This window comes from Centropristis striata, chromosome 18, assembly GCF_030273125.1.
Source record: "Centropristis striata isolate RG_2023a ecotype Rhode Island chromosome 18, C.striata_1.0, whole genome shotgun sequence".
Lineage (NCBI taxonomy): Eukaryota > Metazoa > Chordata > Actinopteri > Perciformes > Serranidae > Centropristis > Centropristis striata.
In genome coordinates this window covers 31,447,899-31,465,746 of record NC_081534.1, presented here as the reverse complement: position 1 = coordinate 31,465,746, position 17,848 = coordinate 31,447,899, and the positions used below count along the sequence as shown (strand labels likewise).

The following is a 17,848-nucleotide window of genomic DNA, read 5'->3' as shown; positions in this document are numbered from 1 at the left end:
CAATATAGCAATATAAAACTAGATGTACTTGGTTAGGTTTAGGCAAAAAAACAACTTGGGTAAAGTTAAAAAAAAAAAAGATCTTAACACAAACCAACCAGGACTTTAATTCAAGAATCCGCTATTTATGTTAAGTTGTTTGAAGTTTTGTCTGGAATTACGTTTTTTTTAAAGCAAAACTGTGTTTTTCTTGTAACTTCTAACTTAATATTAATTCACAATGCCATTTCTGCACCTTTAAATCATCAAATTGATTTAATATTTGCACATAAATTCATCCTCATTCTGTCCTGTCCATCATTTTAACAAACATAAATGCTGATGCACAGATTTTTCTCTCTCCTGGAATAATAGCAATAGCAAGAAATATAATTTTCCATCATATAATTTGTGCATTTGTGATTGACAGATCCAGACACATGCGTACAGGTTATATAACAGGGAACAGCCTGGACTAAATGTGTGATTTTTTAAATGGGGTTTGGTGCAGAAGGGTCATTAGAGGCTCTTCTTAATGAAGCTTACAAATAAAAAAGACAAAGCAAGTGACAATCTGGCAACTGAGAAGTTATTTTAATTAATGACATAATAACGTATTCAGCTTCACAGAATGGATATTTAGTTATAATGATACGAGTAATAACAATAATAAAGTTACAGCCTAAATTAGAGTCTGACTGCTTTGTTACACGGAGCCGAACAAAGGAAATTACACACTGATGCATTTCAACGCCTATAGAGACTTTGTGTGTCTTTGTGTGTGTGTGTGTGTGTGTGTATGTGTGTGTGTGTGTAGATGTGTGTGTGTGTGTGTGTGTGTGTGTGCATGAAAGAGAGAGAGAGATCTGGTCTGCGGGGTGGAAAATCAAAACAACACCCAGAGACTGACTGCAGGGCCGCCACACACACACACACACACACACACACACACACACACACACACACACACACACACACACACACAGTCTACACGCTTGGAATTAATTCAGAAACAGAGATGTGTGTGTGTGTGTGTGTGGTAGAGAGAGCCCGTGCATGCATGCGCGTGCATTCGCCATCCTTGGAGAGCTTGCATGCGCGCTCCCGCTGCTTGCTGGCTTCTCCATCATCGGGCGCGCCGCCCGCTTTGCGTGCGCGTCCCCGAGATATAAAGAGAGGAAAAAAAGAGAGGAAAAAGGAAGAAGAGGAAGGAAAGAGAAAGAGAGAGAGAGGTAAACCCGCCGTGTTCTTCCTCCTCTTCTTCTTCTTCTGCTGCTGCTGCTGCAGTGTCTGATTCTCCCTCCACCATCTTCATCATCGCCACCATCATCATCCTCCTCTCCCTCCTGTCTGTCTGTCTGGGTCTCCCCCTCCTCCCTCCCTCCTCCTCCTCCTCCTCCTCCATCCCTCTCTCTGCCAGTGAAGGCACGGCCAGATATCACGGCGACAAAAGAGAGAGAGAAAGAGAGAGAGGAGCGGTAGAGAGACCTTCACACAGACTGAAAAGAGAGAGAGAGAGCGAGTGTGTGCGTGTGTTTGAGAAAGAGAGAGAGAGAGAGAGAGAGAGAGAGTGAAGGAGGCTGCAGACTTTCCGACCACAGAGGAAGAGGAGAGGGAGGAAGAAGAAGAAGAGACAGAGATAGAGGAGTCTCCATCTTCGCCATTCCAGTATGTTTTCTCTTTATTCTCTCTCTTATTTTCCGGCTTCTGACGCTCTTTACGCGCCTTTTAATGCGCCTTTTCTGCGCGCCGGTCACCTCTAGCACATCCCTGTAATATTCCTCCAGTGTGTCAGTCATGCTTCTGTTGTTTCACAGCTCAGATTTGTTGACAGTCTTCTATAATAGGAGCCGCGCTGTTTGCCTGCATGTCTTCTATAGCCCTGTGTGTATTATTCCTATAATATCTTTATTATTCCCATGCTGCGGTGTTTTCTCTATTGTGCCTTTGTTGCAAGTTTGGTAATATTCCTCCGACATTCCTTCAGTGAGCTGTGCTGCGTGTGACCTTATGCCACCTTTTGATTATGTTTATGCCCATGTTTCATTATCATTTATATGATTTTTGTGTGACTGCCCCGGCGCTCCGTGCCTCAGTAATGTGTGTGTAATGTTCCTACAGGGTGCAGTATAGTGTCTATAGGATAGGACCTTAATAGGAGGTGTTAATCCAGCCTGGCAGCTCTCTGGAACATGCTTTATTCCTACAGGGTGTCACTGGGAGTCTGTGCTGCTCATTAGTGGGGCTGCAGTGACCTTATGGCACCTTTTTATTAAGTTTATTAATCTGCTCTGTTTGCACGACCACATTTATTATGTGCATGGTGCATCTGTATCCGCGGCTCAGGGCTGTTATGGTAATAAGTATTCAATTTGTTGCTTGAATCTGCAACATAAGTTCATGTTGATGTCAAACTTTGTCTTCTCCTACTTTAACTTTATTTATTGTATACAAAAGAAATTATGCCTGGCATAGTTAAGATGTTAAAAATGAACAATTAAGTAAAAAGTACAGCAATTAAATAATAAAAAATGTTGTTTAATATATATAAAACCCCCAGGAATGTAAAAATAATGTAAAAATCAATTATCAAAACGTAAAATCTAAGTATTGTAATTAATTTAGCATGAATGTACAACATAAGTTCATGTTGATGTCAAACTTTATTGTCTCCAACTTTAACTTTATTTATTTGTATACAAAAGAAATTATACCTGGCATAGCAAATATGATACAAATAAACAAAAAAGACAGATTTGCAAGAAAACAAATTACAGCAATTACATTATAAAATGTTGTTTGAATATATTTTCTTTATATATTATATAAATAAAATAAACTCCAGGAATGTAAAAATTATGTAAAAATCAATTATCAAAACTTAAAAAACTAAGTATTTTAATTAATTTAGCTTGAATGTACAACATAAGTTCACATTGATGTCAAACTTTATTGTCTCCAACTTTAACTTTATTTATTTGTGTTTAAATTGTGCCTCGCATATGATTAAAAAAAATAAACAATTAAGTAGAAAATACAGCAATTACATAAATTGATTAAATATGTATATATACATATATATATATAACAATAAATAAACACCAGGAATGTAAAAATAATGTAAAAATCAATTAATAAAACTTAAAAAAACTCCTAATTAAAAGCCAAATTATAATGATATGTCTTTATATTTAGAGTTATAGAGATTATTTAATATGATATATAAATTTGAAAATAAAATCAACCCCAGGAATGTAAAAATAATGTAAAAATCAATTAATAAATCTAAAGATATAACATTACTCTGAATTAAAAGCCACATTAAAATGAGATGTTTTTATTAAGAGTTGTAGAGAATATTGTTAACTTTATTGACTTTAATAACTTCCACTTTATTTATTTATGCAGCGCCTTTTATACAAACATGCAGCCTAAAGTGCTTCACATAGAGTAATAGCAACTAATAAAAATACATGACAATAAATAAATAAAATGCAAAAGCAAATATTACAACAATAATAAAAAAAAATCCCATGAATCCAAAATCAAAGTAAAAGCCAAAAGAAAATTTAATTACATAATAAAATAAAATAAAAACCAACCAGGGATTAAATATAATATAAAACCAATGAATAACATTTGTAAAATAATATTAATCCAAGATTAAATCCAAGATTAAATCCAAGATTAAAAATAAATATTTGTATTTCTTATTAAAAAATAATTATGGATAAACAAGCTGCATATATTTCCTTTAATAAAAATATATATAAATTAGAAGAAGAGTAACATACATAAGCAAAATAATAAAATACATACATTTCAACGAAAAAAAGCATGCATAAAATGTCACAAAATGATTTAAACACATGATAGAAACATGCCAAAATAAATGCAATATTACATAAAATAATACAGTATAATCAAGTGATGACATAATAAAAAACCTGGAATAATGACGCATAAATAAAGTCTTTCATAGATTATTATTATTATAATAAGTTGTCTGTAGTAGCTGTGCAGTGACTTTAATATATGCATGTAAAATAAATATAATAGAAATTAGAAGGAGAGTAACATACATAAGCAAAATAATAAAATTCATACATTTCAATGAAAATAACATGCATAAAATGTCACAAAATGATTAAAATACATTATAGAAACATGCCAAAATAAATGAATAATAAAGTGACGTCATAATAAAAAACCTGGAATACAATAAACCATCATCATCAGTAGAAAAGGAAAGTAATGCATAAATAAAGTCACTCATAGGTTATTATGATTATAATAAGTTGTCTGTAGTAGCTGTGCAGTGACTTTAATAAATGCATGTAGAATAAATATAATATATGATATAATATTCATGCAGGGATCAATTTCAGTTGGCTGATATGAAAAGTTTTATTGTCTCAGTGGTGAACAAAGAACAAACAAGCAAAATAATAAAAAAAATACATTTCAACGAAGATATCATGCATAAAACATCACAAAATGATTAAAACACTTGATAGAAACATGCCAAAATAAATGCAATATTACATAAAATAATATAATCAAGTGACGTCATAATATAAAACCTGGATTAATAAAACCATCATCAGTAGAAAAAGAAAGTAACGCATAAATAAAGTCTCTCATAGATTATTATTATAATAAGTTGTCTGTAGTAGCTGTGCAGTGACTTTAACATATGCCTGTAAAATAAATATAATATATGATATAATATTCATGCAGGGATCAATTTCAGTTGGCTGATATGAAAAGTTTTATTGTCTCAGTGGTGAACAAAGACTAAAGACTAAGTATGGATAAACAAGCTGCATAAATATCCTTTATTAAAAATAAATAGAAATTAAAAGGAAGAGTAACATACATAAGCAAAATAATAAAATACATCCATTTCACATGATAGAAACATGCCAAAATAAATGCAATGTTACATAAAATAATACAGTATAATCAAGTGACGACATAGTAAAAAACCTGGAATAATGACGCATAAATAAAGTCTCTCATAGATTATTATGATTATAATAAGTTCTCTGTAGTAGCTGTGCAGTGACTTTAACATATGTATGTAAAATAAATGTCAGGGATCAATGTCAGGTGGCTGATATGAAAAGTTTTATTGTCTCAGCGGTGAAAAAAGACTCTGAGTGAGGACTTGAACCCTGAAACCAGAGAAGAAGAAGAAGAAGAAGAAGAAGAAGAAGAAGAAGAAGGTTGAGTGGAGCTGAATGAGAAGTGTTTACAGACGCACTCGACCTGATCTGTGTTTCTGAATGAAACTTCACTTTTAGCTCCTGTGTGACGTCCGTCTGCAGCCTGAGAGAGTAATGAGGGGAAACAGAGAGGGCTTCCTGTCATCTCTCTTTATCTCAGCCACTACACCCTCCATGTTTCACAGTTCACAGCCTTTTGACAACAGGATGTCATTTCCTTGCTTCTGTTAAGTGTCGTTTTCTGAATTCATTTTATTTTTTGCACCCTGGAGAGAACGGGGAGCGTCTTTGTCCGTCTGTCCTTTCTGCTTTTCGTGATAATCATTCATCCGATTGACTTCATACTTGGCGGGTGAATTGCTGAGGAAGCAAAGAAGTGCAGCGTGGAGTGTGATCTACGGGACGTATTTATTACTAGTGCATTATGTAAAAGAACTGTAGAGTAGAGAGAGAGACTCCTGCTAACTGGTCAATGTGTTCTCATGAACGGGGTCGGATTATTTCTTATGGAAACTTGTTGATCCTGAGAAATAATGAGAGCTGTTTTAAACATGTTGGTAGCATTGTGATGCAGAACGACTGGAGGTTTGGCTGCAAAACCTGTTGTTTAATCCACTGAGGTCTGAGCCTATTTGCTCTTTATATACCACATTATATTTATTATACTCATGTTTGGTATTTGGTATTTTCTCAGCATAACTTCAACATGATCTGACTATTTTTTTTTTTTCACTTTAACCCACTTTATTAACATATCGAGCCCAAAAATACACAAAAAAATAAGGAAATCTGAAATTAAATTGAACTATTTAAGACAATAAAAACCACAAATATGCTCAATGAACTGTTTCGGACCTAAAAAAAATTAAACATAGGTTGCAAATATGAATTTAGTAGAGTTTCCATCAGCTGGTTTAGAGCAAATAAACAAAGCTGCAGTAACATACTTTGGTCAGCAGATGGCAGTGTAATGTGATGCTGTAGACTAATCGTCAGTAAACAGGAGAAGAAGAAGAGAGAACACAACAACAAAAAGAGAGAAAATGGAGAAAAGTCTTCAGGAATTAGATTCAGTTGAATTGTTGTTTAATGTCAGAGGAAACAGCTGATCAATCATGTGAGTTGAATGTTTGCTACGTCAGAACTTAATCAGAAAAAGTGTTTCCATCTCCTGTTTAGAGCATTAACTATTTTTAGAAAAAAACAAAAACTACCTCAAGCGAGCGAAAAAAACATTTCTGCACAGTTTTGTTGATTATTTGCGTTTCCATCAAGCTTTTCTCATGCAAATCTTCAAATTTTGTCGATGGAAACGAGTCTAGTAAATATTTTTAGTACAAAATAGAATAAACAGCTCCAATCAGTGCATTAAAAGACAGTAATACATATTTAAAATTCCCTATCCAATCCCTATTATAAATAGAAATAAAAACTTTCCAGACTTAGAGTTAAGTAGCAGAACTGACACATTAAAAACACAATAGTTTTGTAGCAGAAGAAAAGTTCCTGTTGACCATTCACCATCCGTACAGCTTGTACTACAACTATGATACTTACATATCTAACATCAGTCAAGTACGTTATGTAACAAACTTATTTTAACAAAAAAGCACAATCCTTTCCCAACTCTAACCAAATAGTTTTGTTGCCTAAATCCTTGATTATCTCTGTGTGTAGCCGTTATGTTGTCACTTTGCTCTGCTGCCCCCAAGTGGCCAAAGATGTGAACTACTGCAACAATTCTTTGTAAAATGTTATTTTTCTCACAAAGAAGACTGTGAATCCAATTGAAGCAAACATCTTTTGTCCAGTTTGTTAGCTTAGCTTGGTGGCTATTTATATAGTCAGTTGGTGAGCTAATTAGTCAGTTATTTTATTATTTAGCTTGTTAGTAGTGAAGTCCAATATGATCTTGTGGGAAGGCGTGCAAATAGTCAACTCTTTTAGGAGTATTTTGCATGATATGTCTGCTTGTTTTAAGCTACTCCCAGGTCATTTAACCTCCACTAACTCGTCACATAAGAGCAAGTCATAACAAGACGACTTGGTTAGGTTTAGGAAAAGATTATGGTTTAAGTTAAGATTTTGTCTGACATTATTAAGTTAGGTGCATTAGGGCTGGGCAGCGAAGGGGGGGCGAAGTTGTCAGCAAATGATTTCAACCCAATGAGTTATTTTTCCACTCCATGCCTTAACCAGAATATGTTTTTATTAAACATTTTTAAATGAACTGTAGTGTAAACAACAACCAACATATTTACATAAATAAAAAGAAGTTTGTACATGAAATTCCCAGTGCAGCCAAACAAATTTACTGACTTGAAGCAGGACCCAAAAACATCTCTCCTTCATTACCCTGAACATACTGCTGGGCAACTTCTTGTCTGTCCAGTCTGTCAAGCCTTTAGAACCAGTGTTCCCACAGGATTTTCTTAGACTTTGATGGGGAGACCATAACTCAGTATGGGGGCATGCTCCAACTGAGAATGTTTTACCCTAAAAGCCTAAAATTGATGCCTCTCGCACATTCTAATGCCACTATTCCATCTTAATCATTGCATATTTTAATGGATTATTGTAAAGGAGAATAGGAGTTCTTATATGTTTTATTTAAGGCATCTTATTTTGACAGTCTTCTTGTAAATTCTGTGGTGGATTCTGCTAAAACATCCATGTGCTCTTATTTTGAAAGCTACATGTGTTTGCTTTCATTTTGAAGGCGGGTCTAACACGTTCTTACCGTAACGCCTTATTGGGTGTTTTATCAATTTACACTGAAAGTTTGAACTTGGAGCTCGAAACAACGTCAAAAATTCTGACATTCGTGTAGACCTTGAACGCACCATTAGCCGCCGGACTCTCTATGTGCTGCAATATAAATAATCTAACTAACGGAACATTAATCCTCTGTTTTACCGACGATGTTTGGCGCTGAAACTGGGGGGGGGGGGGGGGGGGGGGACGACGCATGCATTGAGTTAAAACTAAACACTTTGCACGTTTTGTTTAAAATACCAATATATATCGTATATCGTATATCGCCATTCTGCTGAAAAATACCGGGATATGAGTTTTGGTCCATATCGCCCAGCCCTAACATGCGTAGGAAGTAGTTTCTTGCTCTTTATGCAACATCACACTTGTACTGCAAAATTGTGTCGTGATAACGAGTAAAATGAAAAATTGAAAAATTAATGTGTTATTAACCCTCGAGGCACCTTGGGGACCCAAAAATGGACATTCTGCCTTTTTTTTTAAATGTTTTTGTTTCTCAATATATATGTCAGTTTAAAGGCTACTTGTATGAAATTTGGCCAGGAGTCGTTTTTTATTATCATTTTTCAAATTCCATGATCCTGTCTTTGCAAGTTGTATAGAATAGGAGATACACATAACACTCACACTTTTTGGTCCCATTGGCTCCCGTTATAAACACATATTTTTGATACACTGTAATCGTGACATAATATAATGCTTTTCCCATGAACACCTAATAAATCTAAGCCTCTCCCTTCAAAATAAAGGGAAAATAGGTTTTAGGTCTGATGACCCCCCCTCAAACCACCAGGGGCAAGGCATGAGAAAATCAGGGTTTGTTATGACAAAAAGGGCATAAATACATAGAAAAAGAAAAAGAAAAGTACATTTCTTTATGTCTATGGTTAGGTCAGAAGCTTTTTTTTTTTTTAGGTTGTCCCTAGATGTTTTTATTATTGTCTCTGCACCTTAATCTCTTAATAATGCACTTTATTACCTGTGTCTTTTTTTAAAAATCTACTGCTGGTTTTAATGTGTTTTCTCTTAGTCTTTTGTCTATTTTGTTTCTGGTTTCTGTAGCACTTGGAGATTTCTTCATGAAAAGTGCTTTACAAATAAAATGTATTATTATTATTATTATTATTATTATTATTATTAGAAGCTGCTAAAAGGTGAAAAAACACATTTATATATCACATTTTTATGACACTTCCAAGGCTGTTTGGCATTATAGGATGGTTCTGCATCTGTTTTTAGAAAGTATGAATAACAAAAACATATCTCTCTCTATATAAGTCAGCATTATATCATCATCTTCATCATCTGCGTGTGGTTGTCAGAGCTCTGCTGAGCGACCTCTGACTCCTGCTCTTTGTTGGTTTTTGTTTTCTCTGTTGAGTCGGAAGTAAAAACGGGACCAAACACTAATCTGGTTGAGTTTAGAGCTGACTGGTGGCTCCGGCAGGCGAGACGGCTGTTTTGCTGTGTAAACACTGAGATCAGGTGAACTCAGCCGAAAAGTAATGAAAGAAAAAAAAACACCAAACCCTCTCCTCTATTTCCCGTCTGCTCTCTGCAGAGACGGAGCCGAGCCGGTGATCATTCATAACCGCAGAACAAAATAAACCTTCCTCCTCCTCCTCCTCCTCCTCCTCCTCCCCTCTGCAGCCTGACACCACCTGTGTGTGACAGAGGATATTAAACGCAGCTTCAGCTTACAGTCCACCAGTCGTAGCAGACTGCTGGCTCACAGATATAATTCTCCATTCACACCTGTAGGTCTATTCACATCACAGCTCAGTGACAGAGCAGCAGCAGCTCTCCGTCATCAACAGAGCTGTTGTCTTTCAACATCACTGCGTGCAGAGCAGTCCGCTCCTATTTTTGGCAATCCTTCCAATCTGATATAACTTCTTTTTTTTTTTTTTTTACGACGGGTGCAACTAATGACTATTTTCATCACTGATTAATCTGCTCATCTATTATAGCTGGTGTATAAAATGTATAAAGAGACTCAGATTCCAAGGTGATGCCTTCAAATGTCTTGTTTTCTTAAAAAACAAAGACAACTAGACAAAGATATTCCACTCAGGCAATTTAAAAAAGAGAAAAGAAGGAAATCTCCATGTTTGAGAGGCATGATTTCTGCATGAAAAAGGATTTAGGATTCTTAGTCGATTAATCGTTGCATAACCAGATTAGTTACAAAGATGCATATTATTGCAAAATGAAACCTGGGATTTGCAACACAAGATTGTTTCCTCTTGCTTTATTTTGCACAAATTAAACCTGAAGATTGAATTTGCTGCATATGCATGAGAGATTTGTCAAACATGATGCTGCTACCATTTACAACCTGCATGTTGCAAATCAATTTTTTGTGTAGTTACGATAACTAATTCACCACTCTTCTACCCTGAATGTTACTTTTAATCTGCCTTTGATTTAAAATCTCACCAAAGTAAAGAGTTTGATACTCGTCTGCTTATATTTAAGGTCTTTTTCTTGTAATGGAGTATTTTTTTAATCGCTGTAGTGATACTTTTACTTGAGTAAATGATCGAAATGGTTCTTCCAACATTGCAAACTGCACATCCAACAACTGCAAATGCTTATCTATCTATAAAACAAGAAGCGTGTGTGTGTGTGTGTGTGTGTGTGTGTGTTTGTGTGTGTGTGTCTATGTGTGGCTTGCGCATGGCATGAAGGTTTGCATCCTCAATTTTGAAGATTTTTTAAATTATTTTTCCCAAATATCATTATTTACGTAGGACATGTTGCAGCATTGCACTGTTTCCGATTGGACGCCTTTTAGTGGAGCTCCGCCCCCTTTTATGGGAGCTCCGCCCCATTGTGTGATAGGCCTACACCTGGTCAGTAACACAATTCACTCTGGATTTCCACCCTGACTCATCTCATCTGTAAGTCTATTTAGCCTACCTATCTTTAGGAGTTTTAAAGTGGCTACAAGGTTCCATTTAATAATAATATTCTAATAGTTTCCAGTGAATATCAATGTTCAATGTATATGTGTTGGATGGTGTGGTACCTTATGAAAAGTAAGTGTTTTATGGAGTTGCAGATGTTGCAGTGGTCTGCATGTAATGTGCAAATTCTGTTATTAGCGATTAGCATGCTAAGCGGAGATTTAGCTTCATTCCCTTCTAATGTTGCATTACTATGTAATTCAGGGATGACATTCATGTTGCTTAGCAAAATGCCCATAATCATTTGATATGAGATACTTACATGCAATATAGAATATCAGCTAATTGGGTTCATGTTAATGTACTGTGTATTAGTGTAGTGCAGCTTACTGCGTAATGTGCTATCTCACCATTAGCATGCTAACAAATACATACTTCCTACGGGCACTGCACCAGTTTGTCTGGAAGTTAAGATAAGATAAGATAAGATAGAACTTTTTAATCCCGAAGGAAATTCTGGTTCCAGATTGCTCCAAAGTTACAAAAACAATCACAATATAGGACAATATAAGATAAGATAAGATAAGATAAGATAAGATAAGATAAGATAGCCTTTATTGTCCTTGTACAGACACCTATACAATGAAATTGGGAGCTCCACAACTAAAGGTATATTAGGGATAAACAACGTTAAACAGATAAAACAAGAATAAAACACTGAGGACAGAACAAGTTTGGCTGAGGTTGTAATTAATAAAAAATATGGATAAGGCAGTAAGTACAGTCATGGAGAAAAGTATTAAACCACCCTTGTTTTCTTCATTTTCTTGTTCATTTTAATGCCTGGTACAACTAAAGGTACATTTGTTTGGACAAATATAATGATAACAACAAAAATAGTTCGTAATGGTTTAATTTAGGAGCTGATATCTAGACATTTTCATGGTTTCATCGATAATGATTTTGGTTTTTATCAAGAAAAACATGGAAAATGTCTAGATATCAACTCTTATGAACTATTTTTGTTGTTATCATTATATTTATCCAAACAAATGTACCTTTAGTTGTACCAGGCATTAAAATGAACAAGAAATTGAAGAAAACAAGGGTGGTCTAATTTTTTTTTCCATGACTGTTTATTGCACATATTAAATGATATTAGTACAGGCGGCCAGATGACAAACTTTGAGCTAAACAGTTAATAAAATATGTTTCTGAAAATATTTGAGAAGACAAAAATGCAACACAGTAACAGAATCTTGATTCATATTTGATCATGTGCCTGGTTTCACAGTTTGATTTGAGTTTCCAGTCTCACCTACCAAAGCAAATAGGAATGTGCTCGGTAGATCTGTCTAGTTGTCTGGTTTGGTTTCCAGGCGATTGGCGACCAATTCAGAGCTCAAATCTGCCAGAACAATAGAGAAAGAGAAAAATAACTCCAAGGTTCAAGGTTATCTTCATTTGTCCCGTGAGGGGAATTTTGTTTTGCAGCCAAAGTTCACATGAACACAGAATACAGAAAGACAACAACAACAACAACAACAACAACAACATATTCACACAATAAATCAGCAGCAGAATGGAAATTCATACAGAAGGGCGAGGAGTGAGTGCTGTTAATCTGTGATAAAAGACGTGTCAAACCTCGTTCTGAGGACTAAAACTGTTTCAGGAGACAAAAGTCCAAGAATTCATCAGGACACGAGAGACGACGAGTTAGACGGATGTTAGTTTACGTTGTGAGGCGTCTCACTGAGACCTGTCTGTCTGTCTGTCTGTCTGTCTGTCCCTCTTCCTGTCTATCTTTCTGTCTCTATTTCTGTCTATCTCACTATCTGTCTGTCCCTCTTTCTGTCTGTCTGTCTGTTTGTCTGTCCCTCTTTCTGTCTCTCCCTCTGTCTGTCTGTCTCTCTGTGTCACTGACGTCTGTCTGTCTGTCTGTCTGTCTGTCTGTCTCACTGTCTCACTGTCTGCATATCTCTCTGTCTGTCCCTCTTTCTGTCTCTTTCTGTCTCTATTTCTGTCTATCTCACTATCTGTCTGTCCCTCTTTCTGTCTGTCCCTCTGTCTGTCTGTCTCTCTGTGTCACTGACGTCTGTCTGTCTGTCTCATTGTCTGCATATCTCTCTGTCTGTCCCTCTTTCTCTCTCTTTCTGTCTCTATTTCTGTCTATCTCACTATCTGTCTGTCCCTCTTTCTGTCTGTCCCTCTGTCTGTCTGTCTCTCTGTGTCACTGACGTCTGTCTGTCTGTCTGTCTGTCTGTCTGTCTCACTGTCTCACTGTCTGCATATCTCTCTGTCTGTCCCTCTTTCTGTCTCTATTTCTGTCTGTCTGTCTGTCTGTCTGCGGTTTATTAAATCTGAGCTGCTGCCAAGACACGCATCAATCTGATTAACTCATTCTAATCAATGGAGGTCAGGACACACACACACACACACACACACACACACACACACACACACACACACACAGCACAAGGCACCCGCTTTTTCTATTTTCTATTCTGGAGCTCCGAATGACTCATAGTGTAAAAGCCACACACACATACACACACATTTTTAATGATTCATCGTGGGTCGATCCTGTTCTCCATGAAGTGTGTGTGTGTGTGTGTGTGTGTGTGTGAGTGTGTGTGTGCAGTCCTGAATGTGAATGGCAGATGTTTTAGAGCTGCCATTAATAAAAAACTTTTTTAATTTGCTCCGTCTGACTTGCGACCTTTGACCTCCTCAAACTGAGAGTAACATCTGATCTGAAGGTTTTCTGACGTTGGTTATCGTTCTGTATGTGCAGCAACTTATTACGACAAATATTTATGTTTGTAGTCAGCACCGCCCTCTAGTTGCCGTGGTAATAACTCCTCCTCGTACCGGAGCGATGTCCACACTGACAGCGTTCCTGCTGCTGTGCTGCTTCCTCACATCTTCACTGATTCTGCCTTTGATAATATCCATAAATAATAGAACGTACCTTTTAATTTCTTCAGTTAAATGATAAATCAAAAGATGAGACTCGACTAAATTATGAAGCCAACATGGCCCTGCAAAAAATTTCAGAATAAAAGCTTTGTGTTATCAAATGATTGGGTTTTCTCAACAAATATGCCACAGTGCTTTTATTTTGAAACAGATCAGGTATGTTGACTTATGAATGTGACTTATTCTACAGATACACATGTACCCATCCATTTACAGACAAAATAGGATAAAAAATAGGTTATTGTGGATAGATTTGAGTAATAAAAAACAAATAAACAAAGTTATTTTACATGTTTAAGGCCTATCAACTTAATTAATGTTTCCGTTTTCTATTTCCCAAATTAAACACACAATATATGCACAAACACACACACACACACACACACACACACACACACTAATCTTGCAGCAGTAACGATTGAGGATGTGTGTTGCCACTGACGACCTGCCTCGTCTGCTTGTTACGGATCATTAAAGCTTCACTCACTGACCACGTCCACCCGCCGACCTGTCAATCACAGATCGGCTGAGTGATGAGGGGGGGGGGGGGGGGGGGGGGGCGGGCTCTCAGCTTATTACAGGAGATGTTTCCTCCTCGGGACGCCGACCTCATTAAGAGAGAATCTGTAGAAAAGCAAAGTGTTTAGTGAGTTGAGAGAGCTTCAGACGAGGTGACCATGAAACGCCACATCAGATGTAAAACAAACTGCAGCCTGCAGACGTTAAACATGGAGCCGCCGCTCAGAGAGGATGTTAGGAGGTGAATACTGTCTGACAGGAGATCGTCTCAGGGCTGGAGCCGACTTTATCTCTAGTGAAGTGCTGACATGACACCACAGACCAGCTCCTGCAGTTACAGAGACAACATGGAGCTTTATTATACACAGTAAACCTGCACAGGGGTTTATTTTAATGTGCATCTATCCATTTACAGAAAATAGAACAGCAAAAATGTCCAAAAAGACACAAAAAATAACAGATAAAGGTTATTTTTGATAGATTTCAAGATACAAAAACAAGAAAACATTGAGTTATTTCCATTTGTGTGGCCCAAAAAACAATTTTATACCTTTATATTTCCGCTTTCTTTAATTCTGATTAAACAGACAATAAAAACATGGACCATAGAAAATTTTTAAATTAAAAAATGTCAGTTATTTTACATTTTTGAGGCCTAAAAATGTATTTTTTTTTTTTTTTTGCCATTTTCCATTTTCAAGATTAAACAGAAACTTAGAAACTTTAAATGGTTTATTTTTTTTCCATTTTTCAAATTAAACACACAATAAATACATTAACCATAGTGCTTTAAAGCACACTAACACAAAAAATGAATCATGCAACATGTATACATTCATTTCCAGAAAATAGAATGGCAAAAATGTAGAAAAAGACACTAAAAATAACAAAAAAAATAGTTATTGTGGATAGATTTCAAGATAAAAAACAAAAAAACATTAAGTTATTTTACACTTTTGATGCTCAAAAACATGATTATTTTTCCAGATTAAACACACAATAAATGCATGGACCACAGTGCTTTTAAAGCACACTAACACAAAAAAATCATGCCAAATGTATACATCCATTTTCAGAATGTATAATGTCAGAAATATAAAAAAAAAAGCCACTAAAAATAACAGAAAAGAGTAATTTTCGATAGATTTCACGATAAATAACAAGAAAACATTAACTTATTTTACATTTTTGAGCCCTAAAAAGCCCTAAAAGCTTAATTAATATTTCCATTTTCCATTTTCCCACATTAAACACACAGTATATGCATAAACAGAAAGGCCTCGGTGGGTTTGTCTGAGCAGCGAGTGCAGGAATGTAATTGTCGATGCTAATGCAGAACTCCCATATGCTCCGCTGTTGTTGAGCATGCAGCGTCGGGGCGTCGGGCTTCAGCTGCGATCGTATCTGCAGATCACAGTCAGCTGCTGCCGCTCGCCGCTCTCTGTGATTGGTCAGAGGTTAATTGACGCGGCTAATCACCCGATCAGTCCAGTCTCCATGGAAACCAGGAGTGGGGCTGATGTACAGGAGGGAGTCGGAGGCCTTCGCACCAGGCGGAGCTGCTGCTGCTGCTGCTTTATCTGTGTGTGTGTGTGTGTGTGTGTGTGCGTGTTTGTGTGTGTGTTTGTGTGCATGTTTGTGTGTGTGTTTGTGCATGCATTTGTGTATGTGTGTGTGTGCATGTGTGTGCGTGCGTGTTTGTGTGCATGTTTGTGTGTGTGTGTGTGTGTTTGGGCATGCATGTGTGTATGTGTGTGTGTTTGTGCATGCATGTGTGTGTGTGTGTGTGTGCGTGTTTGTGTGTGTGTTTGTGTGCATGTTTGTGTGTGTGTTTGTGCATGCATTTGTGTATGTGTGTGTGTGCATGTGTGTGCGTGCGTGTTTGTGTGCATGTTTGTGTGTGTGTGTGTGTGTTTGGGCATGCATGTGTGTATGTGTGTGTGTTTGTGCATGCATGTGTGTATGTGTGTGTGTGTGTGTGTGTGTGTGTGTGCGCGTGCTTACATGTTTGTGTGCATGTTTGTGTGTGTTTGTTGTAACATTTAGGAAGAATTTCAGGCATAAATTGGGAGGAATTATCTGTGTGTGTGTGTGTGTGTGTGTGTGTGTGTGTTGAGGCCACCAACTGTACAAACTGTGCTGCAGAACCGTTTGATCATCAGTCCGTCACAGGGGATTAAATGCATCAGTTCATCATTAGAGAATCATAAATATTTGGATCAAATTTGTTGCAAATCTATAAAGCAATTATTTTTAGATTTTTCACTGGATATTTGAGAGTTTTTGACCTGCAGGTGGCGCTTTAATAAAAACTCTACAAAGTAATTAGCATTTAACCTCCGGGGGACATAGATGTTTGCACAGGAGTGTTAGTTTTGTCAGAAATTTTGTTTTTATTTAGTGTTATCCCGTATCATATGTCCTTATAATTTTAAATAGTATATATGTAGCCAAGCTCTTCCAGTTGTTTAAGTCTGAGTGTTTTGGCTCGAACGACGTGGCAAGCAGTGTCACCAACTTAGCGACTATTCAGACCCCTCTAGGGACTCTTTTTCAAAAAAGTTTTCTGGTGTTATTGGAGACTTTTGGAGACTCGTTCCTACTCCTCTTAACAAGTAGCAGGCGCCGTCCCAAAGCACTCACAAGCGGCCCAGTCCTCCTGCAGCAGTCTCTCCCAGCAGCAGTCAGAGCAGGAGATGTTAACCCCTCAGAGTCCAGTTTTCACCAGTCTGACAATGAATAACGCATGAGTGAAGTCGTTTAGCGTCGACCAATCAGCGTCGACTAGTCAGTAGCGGCTCAGAAAGTTCCGACCCGGGAAGTTACTTTCTGAGCCGCTAACTGGTGAAGTTTGGCAGATCTTGGGCGGATCCTCTCTCCCAGAAGCTCTGTTAAACCTTTAATTTAAGCCTAATCCTGTTCCTGTCTTTTTTTCTTCCTAAAGAAGTGTTGTTTTCCCCGGAAGTTAAATAGTTTTGTAATGTTACTGATGTATTTGAAACAGGGACCTTTATTTTGAAGGATATATTAGAACTGTGTTGCAGACGTTTCCCTTGAAAAAATATCCAAACTCTTTAATTTGTATGATTCTGTATGTTTCTGTTTTAGTCACTATAATCTGCTGACATTTCGTCTTTTTTCATCATCAGATTATAATTAAACATTTCAGTCCATCTACTCTTGTCAAAAACCTCTAATTTTCTCATTTTAGTCAAACTTATTTCACCTATTTGATCTAACAGTTATCTGGTGAAAAACAGTCAGAAAGCAGAAAGTTTGAAAGTCTTGTGGTATTGATTTAAGGAGTATATAAAGTTTGCGGTGCTGACAGGCTGCGGAGCGATTTATCCTCATCATTCAGAAAAAGTTCACAGATTCTCAGCTACAAGAGCTCATCCATATTTCATGCTGATGTCGTCACGGTTTCTGCTTAATGACGTCTGTGCCGCCTCGTCA

At 36.8% G+C, this 17,848-nt stretch overlaps 1 protein-coding gene across 1 annotated transcript in view; it reads left to right on the top strand.

Moving 5' to 3' along the window:
• Window positions 1-1,028: 1,028 nt before the first annotated feature.
• Window positions 1,029-17,848, top strand: part of myt1la (myelin transcription factor 1-like, a) — a 119,774-nt gene continuing 102,954 nt past the window's right edge. The window contains exon 1 of the mRNA XM_059355761.1: window positions 1,029-1,647. The gene's annotated coding sequence lies outside the window, so the exon portion shown is untranslated. The remainder of the gene's footprint in view (window positions 1,648-17,848) is intronic.